General features: G+C 44.5%; 1 protein-coding gene across 1 annotated transcript in view; it reads left to right on the top strand.

The window, feature by feature from the left end:
• Positions 1 to 6,865: 6,865 nt before the first annotated feature.
• The window catches only part of cdh11 (cadherin 11, type 2, OB-cadherin (osteoblast)), a 59,727-nt gene continuing 42,886 nt past the window's right edge, over positions 6,866 to 23,706 (top strand). The window contains exon 1 of the mRNA XM_011603071.2: positions 6,866 to 7,305. The gene's annotated coding sequence lies outside the window, so the exon portion shown is untranslated. The remainder of the gene's footprint in view (positions 7,306 to 23,706) is intronic.

Below are 23,706 nucleotides of genomic sequence, written 5' to 3'. Positions count from 1 at the left end.
ACAAACACATCAAGAAAACACCAGACTTTCACACACCAGCGTCCTGGTGGCAAAAATTCGACCCAAAACCCATTTAAAGGCACATTTTAGGACAGGAAAGCTAGCATTTATTTGTCTGACTTTAATCCCACCTTAACACAAGCATTTGAACATTTCAAAACAGTATGGTTTCTGTCTGGGTTCAAAGCTGTAACTAATCTCAATGACAACAACAGCTCAACCCCTGCAACACAAAACACATCTTTCTTCCCTAAACGCTTTAAACAGACTTGATGGAAGTCATCTGTGAGTGTGTGACAGCTGAGAGGCAGCTCGGTTGGATTCCGACCTTGGTTTTGGTGTTAGCCGCCTGTTAGTTATTGATGTCGGCAAACTATCTTCCTCAGGGAAGAAAAAGCACTTTGTTTCCACTCTGTGACGGTTGGATTCATAAATACTGACTCGCACTTACGCAGCATTATTCAGTATCGGCTGAACGCCTGAAAAGCAAATTTGCTGAGGAGCAGCTGAAGAGGAGCATGCTCTCAGGAAGCGTAGCATTGTTTTGGTTTGGGTGTTGCGCCGCACCGGTGCTGTAAAAATCAGTTTAAAACCGCCGGATTGTGACAGCGGGAGAAAATGGGATTCCGAATAAATGCTGCACATTCAAGGTGTGAGTTCGGAAGCTGCAGTGAAATAGAAATCAGACACTTCCGTGTGGTGACATTTGAATGTTGGTCCAGTGAAAAGTGGAATTTAATATGAATGAACCAGTGGAACCACGTTGGTGATCCTTTCGGACATGGAGGATTAAATCTTAAACAGCTCGCTCCGCCATCGCCCATGTTGATAATCCACAATTAAATGTAGGTTCCTGTATAAATCAAACTGAATGAACAATGCATTTACGATACATTTAAGAAAATAATCTGTAAATTTTAGTACTCTTCTTCATTCTAGGCAAGCGACAACGACAGGGAGGCATCTGCAGGAGGTAGGAGTCTATAATCCGCATTATCATTGCATTAAATTCTTCTTTTTTTGCATTTCTCTTGCATCGTGCTTGGAAAATACCAGTATAACTAAAAAAATAGGAAAGCATCATTTGCATTTTCAACATTTTTGAAAGAGCAACAGAACCCTTTGAAGCAGGAGAGGGCAAATCCAGCCCTCGAGGGTCCGATTCAAGTCAGGTTTTATGTCCTACCAGGTAGACAAGCCTCACCTGGGGGTCCCACTTCCCTTGGTGAAAGTGTTTCTGCCTGGTCAGACACAAAACCCGGCGTGAATCTGAGCCTCGAGGACTGGATTTGTCCACCCCCGCTTTGAAGTTTGGAGGCTTGGGAAACCGAAAATATCTTTTTTTGGGTCAAAAAGAATCCAAGTGTATTGCAACCAGCTCCTGTCAATAATTTACCGAAATGAACTGGACTATGAAATGGTTCGGAGCATGAGGTCAGTATTTGTCAGCCAGATTTAAAGATGGAGGATCATATGATCCAGTTGACAAGCAAGTTGATGTGCACATAATGATCAGTGTGTGCACTGTGAAACTCGGCTGTCAATATGTCGTCCATAGCCTAATCTCGGTGGGGATGGCGATTTCTCTGCCTGTCACATTTTCTCTGTGTGGTGGGAGGATGTCAATTTTGGGTATTTCTTATCTCAAACAACAGCACACAGGTCAGGACATATTTACACCCCCACCTACCTTTGATAGTGGACACGGCAGCTGTTTGGAGCACATGTGGGATTTTTCACATTTTGCTATTGGACTGAAACCAGACCGAACATCACCATATACATCTGTTAACATCTGTTTAATGACACTGATAGCTGAGACAGCTCTTGAACCTGATGTTGCTGGTCTGTACTTAGCATCAGACAGTTAGCGCTCTTGCCCGGTTATTGGAATCTTGTCTTATATTCCCTCCCTAGCCACCTTCAGAAGGTTTGACAGATTAAATCTGTGATCTCCACCTTCTTTTTTTTTCATGTGTTGTGTTACCTTGGATGACAATCAAAAGCGTAAAAAAGATGAAGAAACAAACATTTTGCTTCTCCTTGGAGCAGATGTGCCACAAGGACAGACTTCCTTTGTTAAAGTGAGATGTGGTAAGATGAAAATCAATATGTGTTGGCTGCATATTGAGCTCAAAAGCACTTCTGGTGGTAGAAAAGTCTGGTGGTTTCGAACCCTTTTCAAACCCTGGAGGTACAAACTCAGGGTTCAGTCATGGTTTAAATGGACGGGGGGCAACAGAGCGGCTCACTCGGGAGTTTAACAGTAAAGAGTGCTCCGCTTTCTGTCTCTTTCAAACCATGATTATTTACATGTTGTCCGTGTTGAGAAACGTACAGGAAGAATTCCACCAGCCCGACTTCTCAGTCAGAGCCAGCACCACCTGCACCTGCAACTATCGGACATTTGAATCAGGGAAAAGAGATGGAATATGTTCGCAACTACAACAGCATCTAGCACCATTTTGCTACATAGATGTGAGAGTCACATGAAAATTCATCCCAATAAACTTCGACCTCATTCCCACTGTGCCAGCAGAGGACCATTTAGCAGCTGGATGATAATTACGTCAATGAATATTGCATCCAGATTGCTATGAATAATAAAAATAACACCTTTGTGGACTCCTTGAATCACTGTTAAAAGTACACGCGCGTAAGTTATGAGGTGGCTTCTCGATGTTTAAAAGTATTTGTCTGGTTCCCATCACGTCTAACCTGACCTGACAAGTTTATCAGAGATGGTACGAGGAGGAGGGCGGATCCAAACGTGAGGGCTACAGTGAGGAGGATCCGGAGTAGCCCAGCATTCGTTGTGTTTCCCCGTCACATTCCCGTGAGGTCAAAAATCATCTGATGCAAAGGCACACTGCTCTTCAGCGTCTGCTCACTGAGGCGTACGTCTGTGACGCTTATATCCTCGTCAAGTCCAAGAGGCTGTAAGACGAGCGAGGCTGAAGGAATTCTGATGAGCTCAGCTGCTGACAGCTCCACGTGTTTGTATATGAAGATGTAGCTGAAAGTTCACTCCTGTGATCTGCATCTGATCCGAGGGTTTAAACTGACCCGCCAGTCGCTGGTTTTAGGTTCGAGATACCCACCATTGTTGCATTGAGCCTCTAATAACAGATGTTTTATCAGTTCCTTTTGCCATTTTTCTTTGATCCAGCATCAATGGCTTCCACAGCCATGCAAATTCTACTAAATCAAGGCGCATGATTTATATAATTTGGGACTGCAGAGGAAAGCATCCGAGATCAGTTTAGAGAATTGGGATTTATTCATTTTTACATGCCTAAAGTTAGATCTGCATTGCTCTAATCTGGCTGACCTGCTGTTTAGGTATCCTCATCATGTCCAATGCAAAAAAACAGCTCTTTCCTCCCATCTGTATGTCGATAGGGAGAATGCCAAAAGTCTATTTTTTGGTCTCTCTCTGTCTGCGAGGCCCATGCTGAGGCATGAAGACGCTAACACATAGAGTCCAGACTCTGATTAAATGAGTCTGGAGTGTAGGCCGAGCTAATGTTTAGCATTTTCTGTCTGATTAAAGCGTGGCAATGGAGTGATTGCTATGCAGCGCCGCTCCCCACTGCTAATTCATACACAAGGCTGCTCTCTGTTCTCCTTCTTCATCCCGAGGTCTCTCTCTTGGTTCCCTCATTGATTCCCTTAAATCACTCTGTCTGCCTCTGTCACTCTGATTTGTTTTCCGTCTGACTGTAGATGTATTCGTCTTCATCCCGCCGTCTTTGATTGTGTTTGCTCGGAGTGTTTCATGTGTGGACAGAGTCCGTCCTCATCCACAGTGCGACCAATCTTGGAATCAGCGGCATGGGTGGAGCTCTTCTCCTCTCCCCATCTCTTCTACCTGGCTTCACGTCTCAGCTTCCGCTGGATTCCCTATTCTTTATTTACTTTCCTCCTTCGCTCTTCGAGCAACACCAACTCCATCTCGCTCTCTCAGTTCCACACAACAGTCCCAGCGATCTCAATTTAATCCGCTAACTTACTGTGTCGATAGCCCAGATTCAATTATTGCAGACCTGTGTGATCATTTCAGGCCTGCTATAGGTCACTGTAGGCCTTCCTCAATAGGAAGAAAGAAAAGGAAGGAAGAAAAGTGGGAAAAAACTACAGCCTACTCCTGAAAGCTCCTGGAATCCTGCAGGTCGAGGCTAAAACAAACAACAATGGCCTTAAAAGCCCGCTCTTTATACCCTGCGTAATCACTGCCACAGCCTTGCTGCACATAACCAAAACACGAGAATGAAGAGGGAGATCGATGCGTGCCTTCTAGTTTGATATGAATTGGTTGAATTCCACATCAAAGACAGAAAAGCTGACCCTGCGCATTTTCTTGTTTTGCTCGACATTGATTTGAGGAGAAGTTTCTGGTGGCGTAAAATCAAAAGGAGCCCTGGACAAGATTGTTTGGACCACGGCAAGATAGGATGGATTTAAAAGAAATCATTAATAAATCTGCTGTTTGGACTTTTGTGAGAAAAGAGATGATTCGGTTACTTGAGGTCAGTTTGTGAACTGTCCGCGGTTGTCACACAAGGAATTAATGAACTTTTCAAAAGTTTGAGACTCAACTGAACACATCTGCATTCTTTTGAGCTTTACAACACAGCAGCATCAGATGACTCCTGTAATGTGATGTTTGTTCTGTTTTGCACATGAGCCACTGTAATTTAGTTTAGGCAAAGCACATGTTTCTGTTTCGGGAAGCGAAGCTCGTAATTACATTGGATTGGTGAGTTTATTTAGTTGTTTGGGCACTTTCACAAAACATTACAATTGTAATTAAAGGAAAAGCCAAAGGCTCAATATCGAGGATAGGAATCACAATAACATCAACACAAAATAGCCCCTGAAGGCATCTTGTTTCTCTTTTTTGTTGCTTTTGTGTTGGGAAAGAAGATACTGCTGAACCTCTCGTTTTCTCCAGTACAAATTCTGAGCTCATACTGAACAATCAACCAATCAAAATGGAACTCTTTTTCGTGTTTGAATAGCCATAAATATAGACATTTAGGTACAAACTCTTTAGAAAAGGAAAAGGATTTTATTTACTGACACTATTATTCTAAAGTACAGCATCAAAATGAAGACGTGGGGATGGTGTGAGCCCTCAGTTCAGAGGGTTTACTGTCCCCTGTTCAGTCACCAGGGAGGTATCAAGAAAATTAGATCTTGATTATAATTTTATTAGGGACAAAAGCAGCTTTTGTACACAAATTAAGCGTTTCTAAAACCAGAGCGCCATCCTGAGCGGCCGCCGTGCATCCCCGGCCCGCTCAGAGCGAACATGCTTTATTAGCTTTTGCAGTTTGTGGGTCAGTGTACTCAACGGTAGAATCAACTTCTGACCTCTCAGAGCTGCTGCCTCAGCTGAACGAGCCTCTCGCGGCGGACAGTCGCGCTGCGCATCGGTGTGATGAGGCATTTTGTAATTCTTCTAACAACACTGAAACAATCCACACAACAATGGTGTGAAGGCTGAAGGAGCAATCTTGAGTTCTGCTTTAACGACACAATCATGAATGAATAAAACGAATAAACACAAAGTCTTTTCAGTTTCATTTCTGTATTTCTTGTCACATCACGAGTTGAATATTGTAGTTGTTGGCAGACAAAGATGGTGCAACGCTGACCAGAACTTCGAGGTTGGATGAGGAGGAATCTGAAAGGTTCCTGATAAAATGTTTAATGTGTGTGGGGATGTGCAAACAGCATGAAAAGAAAGTGAAAAGTGAACCTGAACCCATATTTATACAAATATAAGTGAAAGTGATGGCTCTAGAATGAGGCAACATTGCCCTTTACTTTTGAGGTCGGTTGTATTTATTATGCTGGGATGGTAAAAAGAAGCCATTTAAATTAGGTAAAATGATCCACAGTCAAGAAGTGTCTTCATCTTCAGCCCATCCTGCAATCTAATTCGGATTTGACATGATTTATTTCAACAAAAAAAGTCAAAACTGGCCTCAGTTTGAATAATACATGCGCTGAGATACAATGTTTCCTTTTTTAATTTCAAATTGCAAAAGCCAACCAAGACTGGGAATTCAAAGTCCCACTGATGTAATTTGCTCAAAATCTGCATTTCTTAAATGTTTCAAAAATATTACAGATCTTTCAGGAATCAAGACCAAATGTTAAACCAGTTCCTCGCTGGGTTAAACTGTTAACATATCTAGATGTGTCTGAAAAAATGGAATCACTCTTTGGCAACAGCAGCCATGAGTGCACAGAGGCAACAAATGAGGGTTGTGCTGAAAGCATGTGTGAATGCATTTATTTATTCACGCACTTATCTTCTATTAGGAGATGTTAGTAACGGATCTGCTGCTCCACTCCCCGCTGCTGCCCTCCTATTGGCTGCTGGAGAGGTTCTAAAACCTGCACTGAGTGTGATTGGACGCCTCTCTGGGCCAATAAGGAAGGAGCAACTGTTGCATGCGTTTAACCCCGCTGCTCCATTTGCCGCAGCAGGATTTTTCTGTCCGGGATTGGAACTCAAAGGAGGCGCCGTTTAGGGTCCTGGACCCCTCAGAACTATAAATGTATGCACTTAAAACATCCCAAACAATAATAAATAAACGAAGGTGACGTTGTCAAATACTCATGTCAAAGGTTTCACTGCCGTCTTGTAAAATCTGATTACTTTTTTTTTTTTTGAGGTGATGCTGAAACGCTTCCATATCATCACTACAGATTAGTTCTAGGCTATAAGAGGAGAACTTAGTGTAGTTTCCAACGCCCTCCATCGGCAGTGACATCGCTCTCGCTCTCTCTCTCTCGCTCTCTCTCTCTGCCACCTCCCTCTCTCTCCCCCCCCCCGCTGTTGCTCATTCTCTCACTCCGGTTGCGAGGCTCGGGGAGGCAAGACGGAGACGCGCCGCTGACGGTGGGGAGGGATGCTACGGTGATTTCCCTTCTTTCTCTCTGTCGACGCCGCACCTCCTCGGCTCCTCCTCTTCATCACTTGTTTCGGGACACACTTACTGGTCCGTCCAACTGTTTTCTACCTAGACCTGAAGACCCGCCGGTTCCAGCGCTTTAGCCCGTGCGCTCCGGTGGACATCTGGGGTTTGTGGACTTCTTTTTGTGCGCTAAAACCCAAAAAAACTGGGCTTTAAATGTGTGGATGTTTAAGAAAGCAAAAAACAAAAACACATTTGATAAGAATATAAGAAATCCGGGAGGAGAGTGAGATCATTTGCTGCTGGCTTGAAAATATCGGGGAAATTTCCTTTGAGAGACGACCTGCGCACGGAGGCATCTCCCCCTACCAAGGTAAAGACCGTTCAAGTTAAAGAATGCTATCTTTCCCTCTATTGCTCCATCTGCTTAGTCCCACAAACGCCGTCTCTTGTCCCAGCCAGGTGTTATTTCCCTCCGCGCGTCTCATCCTGCGGACTCTTTCAGCTTTAGCAAGCAATCAACTGAAATATGTCTGTTCGATGACGCTTCTGTTCCGCACGGGATGACATTAAAATTGGACCATACAAGGTGGCCCGTTTCACTAAATGAGAAACCCCAGAGCAGCTCCCGTCGTTGCGCATTCGCTAAATGGTGAAATATGTGGAAGTGTATTTGCTCTGTGTGTTGGAACAGTGGACACTTTCTTCGCCACCCTGCGTGCCTGGATGACGGTTGGATCTGTGCGGTTTTCACGCCAATTTCTCACAGTGTGTCAGTGGGTACCTGTTTTTGCGCACGTTGTGAGCGGGTTTAAGACAGAGTGGGTGCGTGTCTGCTTGCGCGCGCGCGTCTGCCTGCGCACAGTGGGTAAAATATCGGCGAAGGGTCCGTTTCCCCGTCACGGCGCGTCTCTGCGCCCCCGCGCACACGGTAACTTTTTTCTATGGCTGCCTCTTAAATCAAGCTTCATGTGTGTGTGTCTGTGTGTGTGTCTGTCGAATCCGATTATTGGATAACTTGTTTGCCGACCCATCTCCTCTCATCTCCAAAAGTGCAATTTGCAGTTTAGCGTGTTCATCTTTCTCCTCTTTTTCACCTGAAATGTTGCGTTGTAGCTTAAAAGAATTTAGAACCTAAACGGCGATTCCCCAAAGACGCTCTACGCTTTATTATGGAGTCAATTAGAAGACTTGACCAAGCAGAGCTGCGTCCGTGGCCTTCCGGTGTGCGCCAGCGCAGCTGAAACTCCATGAAAATTACATGCAGATCACTTTCCCGTAGGCTCGTTCAGGGCTCATCGACTGCAGTCAATTAGGGGCCGTGCGCTCGGCTTATCGCCCCCTTAGGGCCACATTTGATCATTTTTTAACTGTTGCACGGAGCGAAATCAACTGCAAACGTGTCCGCTATGGTCATTTCTTAGAGCGAGCCGGTCTGGTGTGGCTATAATTACGGACTTTGGAGGTGGAAGCGCGAAGGCATCGATGACTTATTGGTGTATAATTGGTCATCTGAAATTCCAGCTCGTTTTTAACGGGGCTGAGGAGGAAGAGCGAGAGAGAGAGAGGGAGCGAGAGAGGAGGGGGCTGTGGGGCTGCTCAGTCTTTGGTATTCATGACACAGCTTCAGATCGCAGCTCTCAAGCGAGCAATAATCTCCCTCCCTCCCCATTTCTCCCACACTGTTGCGCTATGAATCCCCCCTCCATCTTCTCACCCCACCTTTTCGTTTTTTATGCCTTCCGTCTTTCTCCACCACATCTTCCCCTCAGTCTCTTCTTCTTCGCTCTCTCTGTACTCCCCAGTCTTGTGGGAGCCATTGAGAAAATCATTTAGTGTTGTTGGGCTTTATCCGACAGGAGGTACACCAGCCCGCTGCTGCAGTTTTGCAGCACTTTTTTGCCCCAGTGGCTTGAAAGAAAGTCTCCACTCAGAGAAACCAAGATGTCCAACTCAGGCTCCCTTTGTCATGACCAGAAAACATCAGGCTGAGTTCCCAGTGCGTTCCCAGTGTGCCAGAGTTATTTGTGTTTCTTCTGCTCTTTGTACTTTACAACCTAAATTGCACCCAATGCAGGGAAAAAGTGGAATTTCCCCATTTCATTTTAGGTTGTCTGCATTTACAATGTGGTTCGGTGGCCACTTAAAAGGCATCAGAAGAAAAGATCGTCCTCGAATTTCCGTTTAGGTTTATTTGCTCTGTGACCAAGCGCAAGTTCAAAGCTCGGCTCCACCAAAGTTTCCTTTTTTTAAGCTAAAACCTCGGGATGATTTGTACTTTGGGGTGTTTGCTTATTTCACTTTCTTCTGTTACAATCGTATAATCTCGGTTCGGGGAGTTAAGAGAAGGCAGCAGCAGCTGGAGAGGAGGAGAACCTGAGAGGGGAAACGGCACAACTCTGGAAAATAGGGAGTTTGTGGGGAGGAGGGAATGCCGATGCGATCTGCATCGGCATTTTCATCATTCGCTCCCGTCTTATTAAAGCCGAGACCTCCAAACGATGAGCGTGCTCTTCGTCTCTTCATCCTGTTTCCAGCTCTCATAACACGGTAGCTTCCTGCCCAGGGACACTGATTGTATACATTTGAAGATGGGGAATCATCTCTTTTACGTCATGCAGCAGCTTGGCTTAAGATGAAAGCAGGGTCATATCAGATGATTCATGTGAATCCAAGAAACACTCACACAGAACTGTCCCATTTGTTTCTGGATATACTCTGCTGGATGAGTCTTCCTTATAGTTTCCAGAGATATAATTAAACCTGCAGCCATGTGTTCCTTAAGAATTGTTTGGAGAGACAGAACTGGGTCACCGAACGCTGCTTTAGAAGATCTTTAATCACGGTAGACTCCCAGCCTGCAAGTTTAAGCAGATTCTCTTATACCTTTACAATGTTGGCCTCACCTGCTGGCTGTTTTCTGACCCACTGCCACAAACACCTCCCTGTCCATCCGAATATCAAGTGAATAAGCTAATATTGATCAGCAGCGCAGCCACTGTTCCGGTTTCCGATCCGCACCCCCTTTTCATCCATTTTTCTGTATTGTCTTTTAGGAAAAGGAACATAATGCTTTGCATTGATTAAAAAACAAACAGCACTACGCAGATGTGGGTTATTCTCCGCATAAATCATTCATACGACGTGCTGATTTTCCCAGACTCAGCTGGCTCGCCGCCCTGCTGCAAGATTTAGCAGGCGAAGTTGTGTTGATTTTTCCACATTCTTGAAAAAAAGGGAAAGGGTGGAATTTTAGAGTGGGAAGAGTCTTTGTGTGGAATAACTTTAAAATTGAGTTGACAGAGCTCACCAGGGAGGAGGGGAGGGAGGATAATCATCATATTTATATCTCATTAGGCACCAGCTGCTGATTCCCCTGAGCTGTGGCATTGGACGTTATCCTGCTGTAAAACTGCAAAAGACGGTGAAAGTTGTTGGCAGGGAAAGAGAGGAGGGGGCCAAAGCCCCAGAATTCAAACGTAACGCAGGAAGGGGCAGAAAGAGGGAGGGATGCGTGACGGAGGTGTGCCAGACCTTTGCTCGGTGACGACAGAGGGAGCTGTTGGGCTTTGCTGCAGCCATGGTGGCTCGGTTCTCCCCGTTTCCTTCTCTTTCTTTCTAATTCTTTCTGAATGTCTCTCTCTCTCCTCGTCTGTCTGCGTCTGTCCCCCTTCTCCCTCTCTGCTTAGAGACGCCGGGTTGGGGACACAGAAAGGGTAGTTGGGCTCTCCAAGAACCTGGGATTTAATCTCTCTCTCTCTCTCACACACACACACACACACACACACACAGACACACAGTAGGGTCTGTCTGGATAAGTATGTCCACTGAGACTGGCTTCTGTTTCCTCCAGATTCACGTTCCCTCCTGGAGAAACGGACTGAAGGGCTGGACAGCAGTTAAAAAAGGGAGGCACACTTGAGAGTTATTGGGTGGGCAGAAGCCTCTAAAAGGCAATTCCCCCTCCTTTCTTTGGGCATCTCCTTTGCTTTTGTCCAACCCTCCTCCCCAAAAAAATTGCGGTAGATTTCGCATCGATTTAAATTTCTCCGCAGCAGCATGATGGGATTATCGCTCTAATCTCCTGCCGCGGCCCGATTAAATGACGGAGTCGGTAATTAGTGTCTTTGACCTCTAATCTCTCCACTTGCCCTTAGGAGAGAAAAAGACAGTGGCTGATTTCCATGTGCTTAACGAGGGTCGAGGTGGGCGGGGAATCGGCACAGGTGGTTGACTGTTTCCTCACAGTTTAACGTCCGCAGTCTGAGTTCCTCAATGTTTAAGCATGCAGCCTTTTTTGTGTGTGATCATGTGGTTTCACTTAGTTCTCCAATATCTTAGTGGAACAGGCTGCAGACTGGAGGAGCTAAATCATCCAGACGTCGGATCCATGGCGCATTTGAATCATTCAACATACTTAACGAAATAAAACACTGTTTTGGAACCCACGTTTTTCATTCAACATGATTAAAATAAAGATATTTAACTCATTTGCTTACAAAATGAATGTTGGCACACGGTGACCTGCATCATGGGGTTTTATTCTACCCTTTTAAGAATAAAACAGAAAGAAGATTAACCATCGAACTAAAGTCTATAAGCTGGAAAAATGGTTTTTTTTTCGCGATTATGTGTTTCCATGAGCTGCAGCCCTGAATCTCCCCACTTCCACTCATACTAACATTAAGCACCATGGCATCGCGGCGGGATAAATCCGTGGCTGCGGCGATGCGGCAGACATTCTGACTAGCTTGCGTCTCATCCCACATCCTGGAGTCATGAGACCAGGAGGTCCAGCTAAAATAAAGGCTGTCTTTTCACTATTAAAGCACCGACGTTGTTCTCCAGCAGGAGAGGCTGCTCCTCAGGTCTGCTGTGACCTTTTCCCTCCAGATGTGAGGAAGTGAGGGGGGTTATTGTCTTATGACCGGGCAGGACCACAGCTGTGATAACATTGGGAGCCTGATCAATGGTAATTCAGGATTAATGACCGATGTCATTGATTCAGCTATTGATGATGAGAATGCAGTGTTGAGAGGGTTATTGATCGAACCCAATGAGAATTGATTACTCCAGATAGGGAGGACTGTTCTGTGCATGTGTGTGTGTGTGTGTGTGTGTGTGTGTGTGTGTGTGTGTGTGTGTGTGTGTGTGTGTGTTCCCACATCAGAGACGCTACATCTGTGTGTCCCAGAGTAATTTGTCTCCTGTGACAGTTGTCAGGAGCAGTCAGGTAGGCCTGGTCTCATAAATGTGGTCACACGTGGAAAATAGGTTTACTTTCATTTTGTCTACTTTTTTTTCTGGAATTCTTATCCGAGCTGGAAACGGGGAACGCGGAGAGCAGGTTTTTTTCTGCCCTCTTCCTCGGGTTTGCTGTAAAAGTGCGCCACCCTGGGGTCAGCGTTTTCTGCTGATTAATAATTCCCAGCTGAAAGGCTTTGATAGATGCTGCATGAAGGACAGAAAAAGTTGGTGAGGAATGAAGAAAAGAGGAAAGGAATGGGGGGGGGGGGGCTGCTTTTCAGATTAAGGGTCAAGGAGAGATTTAATGAGTCATTTGCCTCTCATTACTCTGACTAATAATTATCAGTGTGTGTGCTTGTGTTTTCCACTTAAGTGACTTTTGTGTCATTCAATAACTCCTTTTCCTGCTGTGTCGCCTCGTTTGCTTCCATTGGTGTTTCAGAAAATTCAACAATATTAAATATTTAGTACATCTCTTTTCGTTCATTTATCCATCCAGTCGCTGTTCCACCTTTTCTCATCCGCACCAATCTCACTTTGTGTGCGTGTGTATGTGTGTGTGTGTGTCCCCTCAGACAGCGTTTTCCCATAATTAACGTGGTTATGCTAATTGCGGCGGGTTAATTATGCTGATGGAACACATTTTCACAGATAAACTGAGTGGACATACAGCTTCGCCTCAGGGCACAGATCAGGCATGTCGTGTGTTTGTTTGTGCAGTGTGAATACACGTATGAATTCACACGTCTTTGTGACATTTATGCTAGCAGCTAACAGTTTGGCTCCAAACAGGCATGTGAAATTAGCCTGGCTGTGCATTTTCCACATTATTTTGCTATAGTTTAACCTAGCAAGAATGTGGGAAATTAAATTAGATGACACAGAAAACAGAAATAGCCGCATAATGAGCATCCCTAAGTGTAGCTTAAGGGAAGAATGCATGACAAATTGATATGATTTGTGGCGCCTGATGCCATGGTGAGCAGAGGGTGAGTCGTTATTTATACAAAAAGTTCGCCCAAACTACATTATTGGTGGCACATTCCGCTTATTTAGTCTATTTTTAAAGAAATTATTTTATCCTGTCAGGATCTGCCTCCATTAGCAACCAAACAGTTGCTCACCAGCTCTTCCATTTAAAGACACACATTCCTTTGTGATTGAACTGGATTTTTACACCTCTTGGTTAATTATTTTGAGAATCACATAATCAGACAGCTGTGATATATTGAGAGTTGGAGAAGTGAAGGTGTCATCCTCAGAACTGCTTCACTGTGCGTTCCCTAATTTCAATTTTATATGTATTTGAATGTTTCAAAGTGCATTTGCCACATTTACCAACCAGCACGTTGGCCAGACTTGCTCTTGATGTCACACTAATGCTTTGATCAAACTGGGACTTATCTCGCAGTTCTCATCCGCTTCAGCCTCCTCCTCACTCCCCCCCCCCCCCCCCCCCCCGCCATTTCCCTGCCTGTCCTCTCCATTACAGCCATCTTCAGTCCTCCTCTTGATCCTAACTGTGTGGCACGTGAACGAACTGCTCAAAAGCACCCAAAAAACAAATTTCTTCACTGCAGTGTCACACATTCAAAGAATCACCTGTAAATATCTGTTATTTTTACCACACCATCTGCTTATGAAAAGCCAAGGAAGCTGTGCACTTTCACAGTCCCTGAGGAGGCCTTGAGACTGGAAGACGTCGCTTCATTCAAAGCGTGAACCCACTTGACACGCTCCGACACAACGGCTCTATCAAATGCAAACACACACGGATGTGCACACATACAAAAAGCCTGTTTTCTTTTCTACGAGACAGAGCATTAGCGCAAGGTTGACCTCTTTACCATAATAAGCTCATCCACTGTGCTTCTCTCTGGCTCTCTCTGTACTTGTTGGCGCGCTTGTCCACTGTCCTCTTGTGGCTCCCCTGAACTCACGTTCCCAAACTTTTGTCTCGTTTTTTCCCCCCCCCAGTTCCTCAGGTTCTTTTTTGCCTCCTCTGCATTCCTCTGTGTGGGCCACGCTTCATTTACTGCTGCACTCATGTGATTGAATGTGACTCCTGCATCTTCGTTTGACAGTATTTATTTCATTCTTTCCATGCGGACGACTGATCCCAGCATATTCCATAGTTGTTCCGCTGAAAAATCCCCCAGCTGTGACTCAGGGCCTCATGCAGCACCTTTGCTTCCTCCTCCCTTTTCCTTCTTTGTCATGTCTCCAAGGTTTATTGTCTTACATGTTCTCCTTTTTATCTTCTATCTGCATCATTTCCCCTCCATTGGCTCCATTACTTGTCCTCTTTATCTCAGTTACAGTTGCAGCCGTGACTGCAGTGACCTTTCCGTTGGGTGTTGGGTGTAGATGCAGCACATAACTCCTCTCTGCTCATTGTTATTTTGCTATAAAAAGCTCTGTTTAAGAAGAATAGGTGGATTATCTTGACTTCCGCGCTGCCTTTAATTCATGCATGAGGTGGGGATTATAGCTGCAGCTTCACCAGTGATGAGTCAATTCGACATATCTGAACATTTATTCCGATCACGCTTCACATCAGCACGAGTTAAATATCACGCGTGTTCTATTTTTAGCACGGTAAAGAAGATGTTGATGTTTGCATTGAGCGTTTTAAAATGCGCAGCAAAGGGAGATGGTTATTTTTAACCCAGCTAAGGCAGCTGTTGCTTTGAGCCGTTTTCATATATTGTGTGTGTTTTCAGTTTTTATGTGATGTGACATGAAATTCGTCACTGCTGTGTTTATTTTTATCGTGACGGCATGAAAGCGAGCGCCATCAACCCTGCTCTTGTTCCAGTGGCAGTGGTTGGGCACGCAAGGTCAGGGAGGGTCCGATCATGTGGGGTGTTTTCATAATAAAAGAGTTCAAACTGACCCCAAAAGGTCAGGTTGAATGTGCCCGACGGCAGGATGCGAAAAGATTACGCCCACGTGTTTTTCTGTCCGTCTGTGACAGATTCAACATGCGATATGGGTTTGGACCTGCAGCCTGTTCCAGTGTCAGCTGGTGTTTTAGCTCGATAATGAAAAAAAAAACAGACTTGGGGTCAGGTATACTTGACTGTCGGTCCATCAGGTTTGTCTAGATGGTTTCAGTCTGCTAAGGGTCTCATTTACATTGATTTTGCACTCGAGATAAAGAGGGAAAAATGTGTTTCTGTAGTTTTAGTGCATAAAAATGTCCACTTTACCATTTAGATGAAGCAAATGGCAGGTTTATTCTAAATAACCTTAATTGAGTGGATCGGGATGGGGCCCCGCACTGCTGCGGCTGCTGTAGGTGCAGAAATATGACTCATATTTACAGGGTTTCAGCCCCACTTTCCTTGATAAGTATCTAAACTGCAGGTGCAGGGAGGTTAGACGGCCCTCGACATGACCAAAGAGCTCAAATACCAGGATAATGAATAGCTTTTTCTGCATTTCTCCTGTAAAATGGTTATCTTGTGAGTTAATATAGGTTTGATTGCCATCTTTAAAAACTGCATAGAAAACGAAGGGTAAATTGTCGGTACTGTGATAAAACAGGCCTCATCGGCAGCCTAGTTGGAATGTGTAATTTGGTTAGTGTGGAACCGACCGTGCAGGCTCACAGAGGTATCTGAGAGCAGCACAGGACAACAAGGGACTCTCTGTGTCAACCTGAAGAAAGAAGGGAGGGGATTTATTCTCAACAACCATGTGGGGATAGATGAGGGGGGCTATTATGAAGGATTCAGCACCCCCAGGCATTGGCCTGAAGCAGGAGAGGAGGGAAGCAGAGAACAGGGAGGAGATTAAGAATTTGGTGGGGAGCAGGCTGGATCATTTTGCAGGGCAGCATGCTTTAGCACAAGGACCCTTATGTCCTCAGTTTGTCATTGAGTGGAGAGTTTGTCTGTTGTTTGTGGGTGATGGGTGAGAGAGGGGGTAATTAGGGCTATTACACACGCATGGTGCGGGTAATGGTCCACGACGTCGCTGATCAATTCCTCCCTTTTACCTCCACGCCCCTTTCTCCTGCAAACTGACCAGATCTCATTCACCTCCCATTCCCAATAATTTCTCTAAGACAGGACTTTTGTGGAAAAAGTCGGGCTGCGTTGGCGTTTAAAGCCGTGTGGGCTACATTGTCAAGTCAAACTCTGAAGCACTAATGTCACACGGCGATCAATAGCCAGCCCTTCAAGCATTTATTCCATGAAGTGTTGCATTTGGTTTATTAGTGACAGAATGAAAGACCGTATCGATCCAGAGGCCGGTCCACTCTGCACAATGGATTACAGCATTTGTTTTACCGCACAAGCCAAAAGATATTTCCCCGATAACGTGGTTCTTAATTTTATATCTGCTCCCCGTTAAGGTGTCTGATGTTGTCATGAGAGAACTATTCAATAGAAATGAAGTTATGAACAACCCCCGGGCCTTTACTAACAGTGAAATAAAGCATTTCATAATACACTCAGTGCTTTGGAATCAATCTCACAATTGCCATTATCATTTGTAATAAAAATGTTATAAAAACTATTACTGTCTTCTCGGACCAGATCATGACCTGACTATGAGCATTAATGTTGAGCCACGGAGGTCTCCATGGGATAATATCTATGTAAACGCTGTGTGTCAGGGGTAGGATAAATAGGATGGAAGGAGGGAGGGAGGGAGGTTGGTCTTTAAAGGCTTAGTGGCATCCACTAAGACCCCATGTTCTGCCCCTTGCCTCCTCAATAGAGCACAGCTAATCTGCGTCTGTTTAGGCTGCCTCTTTCGTCTCTCTGGCGACAGACTGCCTCCCTCCACCTTGCTCTTTTTCAACCTTACCGGCTCAGTGTCTTGCTCAAGGACACTTCGACTGGACACATGGTTGTTGACTCATATATACTGCAGTGAAAGACGTGTTGACCTTTGAGTCAGGGACCCCTGAACACACACTGGCACAGGCTCCACGAAGCTGTCTGATTCCTCTATCAGGTATAACTTTTTCATTAAAAACTTTTCCATCCAGCTCTTATTTACATATAAATCAATGCTGCATTTATTTTTTTTCTTTCATTTGGGTGCAAAGTTTTCTAATTTATGAATAATAAACAAATAAAGGCAATACAACAACTCTTTCCAAAGCTTTTACAGATATATCAGCCTGAAAACAGTTTCCAATAGCTCATTTCATTTTCATTAGATTGGTCGAGGTTATCAATATTAATAACAGATCTAGTTACCTTAATGTATGCATATCGCTCTCATCTCACTACTCCCCCGGCTGACTCCCAGGGGTCACGGTGTCGGCAGTTGGACAATAAGACAGCTGTATCCAGGCCAGCCAAGGAGCTAAAAGGCCCCAGGGGTTGGATTAAACCAATTAGTAGCTGCCAATCACCCAGCATATCATGACCATGTGGCGGTTTGGTTACATTGGGCTCTGTTTGTTCTTTTTGGTTTTCCACTGGTGAAATTTGATATATGCCTCTCATGGGGGGGTTTCTGTGGTACCAGCCCGGCCGAGGTTTCACAAAGAGTTCATTCTGAAGACCACTGATTTGCCAGAGACAATTTTCACTTGTTCAACAAGGACAACTCACACTCCGAACATAAATTGAAGTCCAATTAAGCAGCAAAAGTGCATTAAGTTGATCTTGGCCGGGCAGAAACATTCAGCCATGGACAGCTGGATCAATACCTGCAGGATGGATGAACAGACTGGAGAGTACGGACGGAGTGAGGTGCAGGTGCAGATGGATGGAGGGGGCGAAAAGGACAAAAAATGGAAATGAAGGAAGTCTGGGCTGCAAAGCTCAGAGTTTGGGGAGAGGGGCTGGTGGTGGAACTATAACAGAAGAAAAACATGAAAAACATGTTACAAAATCCAAATGACTGAAACGCCTTTTCCAAGATATAAGACTAGTGGCAACTGCACAGTGCTCTTCCTTCCCCAGTCAGTCCTCTGTCTCACGTCTGTCCTCTGTCTGAAAAGGGGTGGCGGGGTATTAATAGGCCTTAGGAGAATAGCAGAGAGCAAAGAAGAGGAGGAGGTGGTGATGGTGATGATGATGATGAAGAAAATGTGGGACCTTGGATGCAGTATCAGATAGAAAAGATTAAAAAAGAGAGGAAATTGGAAATGAGGGACTTTGCAGATGGCTGTTATTGAAACATGCTGGTTAATTCAAGAAGGGGGCAAAGACATGGAGGCTCCATCAATGCAGACTAAAGTGTGAGAAATTAAGACAGACCCAAAGAACGAGAGAAAGAAATTCCAGAAGAAAAGGGAGACATGGAACAGATTCGAAAAGGAAGGATGAAGATCTCAGAAAACGCTGGCACATCCAGTCTATTAGGAAATAATTAAGAATGATTTTCCCACAACAGCAAAAGCCGCTGTTCCTTTGCATGTTCTGAACTGATTGAGCGGAACATGAATGGTGTAGCAGTGCAGCATATAGAGCTGAATTTCCTGTACAAAGAAGGGTAGGAAGGAAAAGAGAGGAAAGAGAAGGAGAAAAGGAAGAAAAGCAAGAGAGGAGGGTACATGAATGCCCAAGGAAGGATGGAAAGCAACAAAAGAGGGCAATTATGCCAAAAAAAGTAGAGAATGGGATGTTTTAAAGCAATGAAAGAAATACTGAATGTATATTTTAAAAAGAGAATGTAATGAAATGAGTTAAACTGATGGAAGCAGGAAGAAGATGATGATGATGATGAAGCTGAACATCTGGCAGGAAACTCACAAAAGTTCAGTTTAGTCTGTGAAAACTGCCGTGTGTGGGTGTATGTGTGTGCGTGTGTGTGTGTGTGTGTGTGTGTGTAAGAAGGGTATTAGGTGGGGGTTCGGGATGATGCACAAAGACCCACATTCAAGCCTGCCACACTTACTTAAGTACGCCCGGGTGGATCCGGGAGGATCGAAGATTTGAGGACGAGAGGGATGGAGTGACGACAAAGATGGATGAGGATGGGGGTTGGGGGGGGGGGGGTGTCACAGGAGCAAATCGGGAACGAAGAGATTTGTTTTTGATTGATTTACCTCAGGCCGCAAAGCCACTGAATCATGTAATCACAGGGAGGACTCCTGGCCGGCACCATGGAGTGCATGTGTCATTGTTTCTTTTACTGACACGTGTATGATTAGAGCAAATCAAGCCCCGGAGGCACATCACACAATCCCGGGGAAAAGTTTGGGAGCGCTATTATAACTTGGTTTAAACTTCCACTTGGGCTTTAGGCCTTTAAACAGTGGCGGTTGACATCTAAGGGTATTTATGATGGGGTTTTTTGTTTGGAAAAAGTCTGCACAACTTTATTGCCTGCCTGTTTTCAGGAGTACGAAGGGTTTGAATAATTCATGGCATCAGTAAATTTGTTCTGGCTGGTGTTTGTGTGCACCTGTACATATTAACATGTATAATTCAGCTCTGACTGAGAGAACAGAGCGTTTGTATTTAAGATTTCTGAACCTTCTGGCAAGCTTTTTTTTTTTTTTTGCTTTCTAGTTGTCCTTTCTCTCTTCTAAGTATATTCTGTCTGGTCTTTGAAATCTTAACAAGCATATTTTCCGCCTGTTTTAACCCTTAAGGAACTATTGAATAATTCATCAGCCCTGTGCTCCCACTAGTTTTGCTAATGGTTCAGTCACAAAGCCATACATTTGTAAATGAGGGTAATTCACCTTTATGAGTCCCCGTCTGTGAATGTGTGTTCAACAGTGTGTGTGTGTGTGTATGTTTGTGTATGTGTGTGTGTGTGTGCAGAGATGGGTCAGGGTGTCGGCGTTTTAAGACAACAAGCATTTTGTCCAACGAGGATCATCTTTCTTTGTGCGTCTGCTTACATCTGTGTCCAGTGCTGCCAGGATTTTGTAGCCGCTTCACCCCAGTGACCTTTTTAACCTAGGAACCATGCGATTGTGTGGACAAAGTCCGATGGTTCGTGTGCGTTGGTGATTTTTTTTAGGCCTCCTTTGTGTACGCGACCCCAGCTCTTTATCTGTCCTAACAATAAAAAAAGAGGCCTGAAGGCAGAACTGCAAACAGGCAGATGTCAGACAGCACCAAGACGAAGCAGACAGACAAACATAGAAACAGAGCTTTAGAATTCAGGTCAAAATGGCAGTCAATATGTGCAGGCTACAATAAAAGTAGGTTTAAATTGGTTGAGCTAGCCAGAGATTATTTGATAACCTAATCGCTTTTCAAAAAAAAGATCTGATCCAGCAACACTTCCAAAAGATATCATCACAAACTGAAATGAAAGCAAAAAATTCAGATTAAAAACTCACTTTTGGGTTAAAACGTCTCCTGTACAACAGCAATAGCCTTTCAACGTCCTTCTTTTCAAGTTCAAATATGTTTAAAGAAAAACACCTGGAATGAAAGTCCTAAAGTGCCTCCAAAATATTTGTTGAATTTTAAATACAGCTACTTCCTTAACTCTGAAAATGTCACTAAAGTGAGTGAATGTTGTAGTTCCATTCCATTGTTCCATTCCAGCTCGGGAAATTTCAATTGCAGTAACAGATGAACAGTAAAATTCCTCAACGACAAACATCAGCGTCAGGAAGGAAATGAGAGCGGAGCGATGAAGTGGAAAAGCTTTTCAACTGCGAGATAAGAAGGTATTAGAGTGAGCACAGGTGGGAGCAGACGGAGAAGCTGCTCGGAACGCTTGATTACTTCTTGATTAGATGCATTTAAAAGCTACTAGAATAAGTGAGAGCTGATGACTGAGTGGAGTTATGTGATTTACAACTGTTTCCAGCAGTGAGACACCACATTAGGTGCACACGTAGGAGAAAGTTGGCATTTTATTAGTGTTTTTTTCCCCCCATTTTATTTGGAAAAATAAAAGCTGTCGAGGCAGGAAAGGGAGGGAAGAAACTCAGGCTGACAGCAATCACACACAGGCTAAATCTACCTGATATGAGGACCCTGCTAAAACTCCAATCTTCCTCCACAGATGTATTTTTTGGCTTTCTCAGACTCCACATTTGATGAGTTTTCCATTGTGGCCCCCAGTTCCTCGTCGTGCATGAGCTCGCGGTTTTCGGGGAGGGGGCAGAAAACGAGCGTAGCTATTTTTGGTGTTCTTGATTGGTCAGGGATGCAAAGGAAAGTCTGGGTTCTTTTCCTGCCACTGTTTCTCAAATTACACAGATTTTATAAGCATTTAGCCTCTTGGTGACTTCACTAATACTGACGGCAATCGTCTCTCACAGTTATGCGTTTCTTATTTTTTTATTTTACATCAGATAAAGGATTTTGCTTCCAATAAACAGACCTCAAGAGTCTACTCAGCCTCCACGGTGACTGAAAAGGGCCCCATATTCATTAGCATTGCACGTCACTCAGAGTTGTTTTCTGAAAGCAGGGTCATATGCATAAGTCTGGGCTTCATCTCACCAGTTAAAAAACCAACCAGCAATGCAACGATGTGAAGTATGTGTTCAGGAGACAAATTTCACACATTTTGGCCTTGCTAACCAATGTTTATATCCTGTATGCTAAAAATCATTACAAACTAATGCAAGTAGCGACATACACACACTCAAACCTATTTCCCCACATATCCACACATGTATTTATTTAAAATTACAGTCATACAGTCTCATAATGTCCCCATAATTTGAATCAGACCAGCCCCATTCCTGTATATTAAGCAAACAACTTTAACAGTGTGTAGAACGCATCCTCATTTATCTGAAATGTGTTGTTTTCTTAGCGGGAAGCAAAATAGTCATCAGGTTCTGGAAGTTTCAAAGGTCGTTTGGCTCTGGCTGTAGAGGCTGGGTGGTCCAAGAGGAGGCGTGACTCTCATTACAGAGACAGCAGAGACGGCAGCCGGTACATCACGGAGGGTGGATGCCAGAGACGATGTAGTAAAGTAGTCCAAAAGGTTGTTTTAGTGTGAGGCGGAGAGGGGCCGTAACATAGCTCATTTGCATTTTACTACAGTCGGCTGCAGTAAGAGAGACACATATTTTAATGGTGTGTGTTGGACACACAGGGAGACACTGCAGGAAGTCAGAGGATACCCCCTACACACACACAGACACACACACACACAGTGAACAACAAATGAGCTGAGTGTGATGTAAATGGTTTGGTCTTTTCAGTGTTTGCGCCTGTGACCGGTGGCTAACGCCGCTTCCTTTGCCATTCAGCCTTTTCACCTCCATCTTCAGGGCCCATCACCACCCAGTCACACCACTTTCCCTTTGCAAAGGACAGGAATGCAAGTCCAAACGGGAACGGTCTTCTCCGCCCGTTAGAATTCTCCGTTTGTTTGCCTAGAGTGTTGTGACAAGTCAGGGAAAGGTCACTTCCCGGTGTATCACACCACAGAGACGCTGATTCGAGTGGAGGGTGACTGTTTGTTCCACTCAGCTTCTCTTTTTATTCGACACATGCAGAAAAGGACAAACCCAGCTGCCCTGCAGGCTAAAGCCACATTCGGACATTGCATTTTGGCAGCTGCATCGATTTTCAAAAACGTTAAAATCAGAGTATTTTGACTCACTAGATCCAAACTTCACAGTCTCCTCGCACCTGTCTGAGGTTTCAGCCTGAAATGAAGCTTCCCTTTAGTAGTATTATGAGAGCATTTCACATAATCAGCATTACAAGTAGATCCATAGCCAGACGGGCTGAGATCTGAATTTATATGGCCTGGTATTGCACATAGATGTCATCATACTTGTAGGTAATGATGCTTCTCCCTTTATCTATGTGTGCAAAGAAGTGCGATGCAGGAAGACAAAGCTGCCTTGTTCTACACACATAAAACATTTCAAAAAGCCTCACACATCAGACGGAGACAGAGAATGTAGGCAGGTTTGTGTCTGTGTGTCAGCTGGGCGTACTGGTGAGGGGGAGATCTGAGTCACAATGAAACACGCCAGTCTGTCCTCACCTCGTCTTAGGAGAACTTCCGCCATCTTCCTCTAATTTCCTTATTTTGGTCACAAATCCTACGGATATTGCACGAGCGAGGAGATGCACTAACTTTTTTCCAGTTGAGATACACACAGACACACACACACACACACACGTGTGTGTCTGGGCTTTCATCAGCCGCATCACAAACTACTGTTTAATTAATGAGCTGTGTCTCATGCTGAGCAGAAGAGCAAACGTTCTTTTATGTGTGGGGAACCGTCAAGATCAACGTGGTCATGAAAGTGAATGTCAGAGCGGTGCAGCAGTTCCCACTGTCACCTCACAGGAGGTCCTTGCTACTATGGCTGACAGCAACTTTTCATGTTCTTTAGTTTGGTTGCATAGTTGCGCCTGTGCAAGCTCCCAACGGTCCAGGATGCTCTCCTCTCTTTTTTTCCAATGTCAATTCAAGCTCCAGTGCAAGTGGTTAAGGGAAGATTGTTGCTCCAGAATTAAAATTCCATCAGAATCCAATTAATTCAATCCAATAAAATCCAATTAGGATGAAACACAAGAGCATTGTTTGGAGCATTTTAACGTCTTTCACTATGACTCTGTCCCCATCTGTTGTAGGGCATTTTATTGCTGGAGGGTTTTGG

This window comes from Takifugu rubripes, chromosome 4 (genome assembly GCF_901000725.2).
Source record: "Takifugu rubripes chromosome 4, fTakRub1.2, whole genome shotgun sequence".
In the NCBI taxonomy this organism is placed as follows: Eukaryota; Metazoa; Chordata; class Actinopteri; order Tetraodontiformes; family Tetraodontidae; genus Takifugu; species Takifugu rubripes.
This window is presented reverse-complemented; position numbering and strand designations above follow the sequence as displayed.